The sequence below is a fragment of the Marmota marmota genome, unplaced genomic scaffold, assembly GCF_001458135.2.
Source record: "Marmota marmota marmota unplaced genomic scaffold, marMar, whole genome shotgun sequence".
Taxonomy (NCBI): Eukaryota; Metazoa; Chordata; class Mammalia; order Rodentia; family Sciuridae; genus Marmota; species Marmota marmota.
The window spans coordinates 57706420-57712033 of NW_026000037.1; the positions used below are offsets into that span (position 1 = coordinate 57706420).

At 34.8% G+C, this 5614-nt stretch overlaps 1 protein-coding gene across 3 annotated transcripts in view; it reads right to left on the reverse strand.

Moving 5' to 3' along the window:
* Positions 1-5614, reverse strand: part of Tlk1 (tousled like kinase 1) — a 139217-nt gene that overhangs the window by 99502 nt on the left and 34101 nt on the right. Inside the window, exon 1 of one of the 3 annotated variants that reach the window (XM_048812459.1) lies at positions 4766-4784. The exons of the other annotated variants lie outside the window; for them this stretch is intronic. The gene's annotated coding sequence lies outside the window, so the exon portion shown is untranslated. Of the gene's footprint in view, positions 1-4765; positions 4785-5614 lie in introns of those variants that run through there. 3 annotated transcript variants of the gene reach the window in all.

Genomic DNA, 5614 nt, shown 5'->3' on the forward strand with positions numbered 1-5614 from the left:
AAAAAAAAAAAAAAAAAAAAAAAAAAAGCTTGCAGCACTCAAAAATGTTTTAAACATTCACAACTTCAATCATTTGGGGAAAAAAAAAAAAACTAAAAGTTCACCATAAATTTATAATTTGTTGGGCAGGGCTGTAGCTCAGTGGTAGAGCACTTGCCTTGTACATCTGAAGCATTGGGTTTGATCCTCAGCACCACATAAAAAAATAAGCAAAGATATTGTGTCTATCTACAACTAAAAAAAAAAAAAAATTTAATTTATAATCTGTTGGGAAATGCTACTAAATGAGAGAAATTACATAAAACCTCCATCCACCCAATTCTCAGTTTGGATTTATTTTCCTTAATAGCAATCATATGCTCAAAAACTCAGTTACCCCAATTCATCCACCCCACCAAAAAACTTTCATTTTTGAAAAATGCTTCCCCCAAATACCCTTAATAAAATTAAATAATGTAAATGACTGCAGTTCTCTGCTATTAAAAAAAGTTTCAGATAAATTATAAACTTGTGTACTTACATAAACTCATTGCATGCTAATAATACTGTTCTAATAATATAAAACAATAGTTATTTTTAATAAAATTAAAAAAGAATTCTTACTAATGTGCTTCCTAAGATAAAAGTTTTAAAGGACCGGGTACAGTGGCGCACACCTACAATCACAACTGCTCAGGAGGCTGAAGCAGGAAGATTACAAGTTCAAGGACAGCCTGGGCAACTTAGTTAGACCCTGTCTAGAACTAATAAATATAAAGGGCTGGGAATGTGGCTCATCAGTAGAGTGCCCCTGGGTTCAATCCTGTATACACTCTGCCCCCTCCCCCGACCCAGTGCAAAAACCCTAATGGAACACAAACTTTTGTATTAAAACTGATGTGTGTTGGGGCTGAGTTTGTGGCTCAGTGGTACAGTACTTGCCTGTGAGGCACTGGGTATGATTCTCAGCACTGTACTAAATAAATAAAATAAAGGTCCATCAACAACTTAAAAAAAAAAAGTTTAGGGGATGGGGTTGTGGCTCAGTGGTAGATCTCTCACCTAGCACAGGTAGTGCGATGGGTTCGATCCTCAGCACCACATAAAAATAAAATAAAGGTATTGTGTCCAACTACAACTAAAATAAAGTATTTTTTAAAGAAGTTTTTTAAAACCCTGATGTGTGTCACAACTATGTGAAAGGTACACTAAACTTTATTACAAAGTTCATCCTACCTTCAATAAACTTTAAAATTTTTCCATAATAAAAGGTTATCAACTTTCTGTATTTTCCTACGTTGCTGCAAGAAAATTTGTGTTTTAAAGGCATCTGCAAATATCAGAGATAGAAAAGTTGTCTGGCAGTTATCACTACTACCTATGGTCTACACTAATTACTATTCTATATCCTATTTTTTCCAATTATACAAAAGTAATTTCCCATATGATGACATATTTTCTTGCAAATTATTTTCATGGCTATCTAACATTACATTAAATAGATATACAATATTTCATTACTCTCTGAATATAGAGTCTGACAGGCTGCCCTTGGTAGGCACTTCACGTATGTTATTACATCTTCACTGATGAGGGAAAATTAAGCTCTGTGTGACCTTCTGGTATGGAAAAGAATAAAGAGATCCCAACATATAGATTCCTCTGGACTTACCTATATTCCCCCTCCCTTACAAACTGGCTGTGAATCCATACTATGTCCTTATAATGCATCTCAGTCATGAGTACCCTATATGCTAAGTTCTACAAGTCCTTCTAGCAAATGCATGAACTTGAGGCTAGCCTTTGGAACATCTGACAAAATATTTAAAGAACATTCTGGCTGCTAAGACCACTTCAGGACAGGCTGACAGAACACTTAAACATTAGTGAGGTACCATGTTTATAGGCCTAGGCAAGAACTAGTGACTGCCCTGCCACTGGAAGTTACAAAGAACCAAGCTAAGTTAATTTCATACATCTTCCGGTTAATACAAGCGTATGCTCATACTTCTGAAATTCCCTGACAGACAAAGTCATTTTCAGTCTAGAGGTGCATTTGTAAGTCAGCTTATCTTCACAAACAATAACAGAAGCTCCAGAATAATATTTTTGGATTTATTTGTTCACTTAAACATCAAGGTGTCTAAAGAGTAGCCAGGACATAAAGTATGAATAAATATTTATTGAATGTATATTCTCAGGTACCTTAAATTCTTTTTTAAAATTTATTTTTGTAGTTATAAATGGACAGCATGCCTTTATTTTATTTATTTATTTTTATGTGGTGCTAAGGATCAAACCTAGTGCCTCATACATGCTAGGCAAGTGCTCTGCCACTGAGCTACAGCCCTAGCCTTCAAACTCTTTTAAATTGAAAAAATGGTCTATAAAACAAAACTAAATCTGAATCTCAGTTCCACCACATAGTAATTCTTAGTCTCAGTTTCCTCATTCCTAAAAGAAAAATAAATGTCTAATTCACTGGCATGAAGATTAATGCAACACTATATATGGATAAACTCTTCTTGGCATACAACAGACATTCAATAACACAATACTAACCAAACATAGTTTCTTACAGCTCATTATAAAACTATATAATAATAAAAATAAACAGATATAACCTGACCTACTTTAGTCAGATAGAAAATTAAATACTGTTATTTATGAGGTATTATAGCTTCTACATTTCTGCCTAACAGTAGATTCCAAAGAGGATATATGCACACCTGCTAGGCAGCCAATGCAGTTGTCCAGAGAGAAAACAATAGCTTGAACTAGAACAGTATCAGATCAGAAGGGCATCTAGAAGACAAAACAGATTTGCTGACAGACTGAATTTAAGAAGTATGGGAAAACCTGCTACAAGGACAGATGGTAATAACAGGTACTAAAATTAGGACTACTGGAAGACCTGATTTAGGGAGAATACCATGAGTTCTTTTTTGAAGAAAATGAATTTGGTATGTTTTAGGAGCACAGATCAGAAAGGACAAAAGTGAGTTTCTTTCAGGTCTTATTTATCTTATTCACCTAGCAATAAGAACAGAGACTCAATGACATTAAGTCCTATTCTATAACCAATGGTTCAAATATCATTAGCAAAGAACATGAGATGACAAGAAAGAAGAAAAGGCAGAAAGCACAGCTCAATGTAGAGAAAGGAAAAGTAAACAGAAAACGAGAAAAACTTTTTATTGACTACCTATAGAGTAAAGAATTCATCCATACAAAGGATTATTTATAAGCTCAGTTCTATTTTAAGTTACAATGCCTAAAAGTCAAATAAGACATTGCTGGGACTTACACTATAATAAAGAGAAGAACAAAATGAAAGAAGAAAAGAATTAGAAATGATTGCGGCCATACGTGTCATAATCAATTTTATGAACCATGTAAGCCTAAACATTATGCAGCATTGTAACTCTCTAGACTTATCTGCTTAATACAGTCTTTAATTATACTATACAGGCAAGGTATAATTGAATAATTCTATAGAAAACATAAAAATCAATATTTTAGTTACATTATATATTTTCATTTTTTCAGGTTGCTGTTTATGTTTTTCAAAAAACAAATTATAGGATGTTTAGTTTCTCTATTATATTGGCATTTATAAAATCAGAACTTCCACTTACTTGTTCTCCCATTCTCACAAGATATTACCCTTATAAAGAGTAGATTTTTTTTATTAGTTGCTCAAGACAATACAATGATCTTGACATATCATACATTTGATTCAAATAGGGTATGAATTCTCATTTTTCCATGTGTACAGATTGCAGGATCACATTGGTTATACATCCATGTATACACATACAGCAATCCTAGAGTCAATTGTATTCTGCTGCCCTTCCTATCCCCCCTCCCTTCCTCTCCCCTCCCATCACCTCTCTCTACCCATTCTACTGTGACACTTATCTCTCTCTCTTTTTTCCTTCCCTTCCCCCTCACACGATTGTATATGTATTTTGTGAAACCATGTGGGTCTCCTTCCATCTTCTGTGCAATTCCCCTTCTCCCTCCCATTCCCTCCCACCTCTTTTCCTTGTTTCGTGGTAATCTTCTCCTCATGCTCTTCCTCCCTACTCTGTTTTGAGTCATCCCCCTTATATCAGAGAAGACATTTGGCATTTGATAAGGAGTAGATTGTTAATTTACTTAATTGTATTTTGTGGGCATACTCAAAAGGGGAAAATATTGTTAAAAATACAGTTGGCTGGGTTGGGGTTGTGGCTCAAGAGTTAGAGCACGCTTTTAGCATGCATGAGGCACTGGGTTTGATCCTCAGCACCACATAAAGTAAAATAAAGACATTGTGTCCACCTATAACTAAAAAATATTTTTCAAAAATACAGTTAGCTAACAACCTAATTAAAAAATGGGCAAAGAACTTAGACATTTCTCCAAAGATGATATATAAATGGCCAATGAGTATAGGAAGATGCTCAAATCCACTTTAATATATCAAAGGAACTGAAATCGATGTCAAAGACACCTGTACTCCCATATTCATTGCAAAATTATTCATTATTCACAACTGCCAAGACATAGAATCTACGTAAGCATCCATCAATGGATAAACAGATATAGAAAATGTGGCATACATACACCCACACAAAAAATGAAATACTATTCAGCCTTAAAAAAGGAAATCTTGTCCTTTGTGACACCAAGGACAAACAGAAAGGACATTACGGTAAGTGAAAATAAGCTGGGCACAGAAAGATACATATTTCTTATATGTGGAATCTTAAAAAGTTGAACTCAAGCTGGTGGTACACACCTGTAATCCCAGCAGTCTGGAAGGCTGAGGCAGGAAGACTGTGAGTTCAAAGCTAGCCTCAGCAACTTAGTGACACCCTGTCTTAAAAATTAAAAAAAAATAAAAAGGACTAGGGATATGGCTCAGGGGTTAATGCCTGATCCCTGTCTCAAAATAAAGTAAAACAAGATGGGTATTAGAATACTTGCCTACCACATGTGTAGCAAAAACAGAAGAAAAGAAAGACAGGAAAGGAGAGGAGAGGAGAGGGGAGGGAAGGGGGAGGGGGCAGAGTGTATACAGGATTGAACCCAGGGGCACTCTACTGATGAGCCACATTCCCAGCCCTTTATATTTATTAGTTCTAGACAGGGTCTAACTAAGTTGCCCAGGCTGTCCTTGAACTTGTAATCTTCCTGCTTCAGCCTCCTGAGCAGTTGTGATTGTAGGTGTGCGCCACTGTACCCGGTCCTTTAAAACTTTTATCTTAGGAAGCACATTAGTAAGAATTCTTTTTTAATTTTATTAAAAATAACTATTGTTTTATATTATTAGAACAGTATTATTAGCATGCAATGAGTTTATGTAAGTACACAAGTTTATAATTTATCTGAAACTTTTTTTAATAGCAGAGAACTGCAGTCATTTACATTATTTAATTTTATTAAGGGTATTTGGGGGAAGCATTTTTCAAAAATGAAAGTTTTTTGGTGGGGTGGATGAATTGGGGTAACTGAGTTTTTGAGCATATGATTGCTATTAAGGAAAATAAATCCAAACTGAGAATTGGGTGGATGGAGGTTTTATGTAATTTCTCTCATTTAGTAGCATTTCCCAACAGATTATAAATTAAATTTTTTTTTTTTTTTT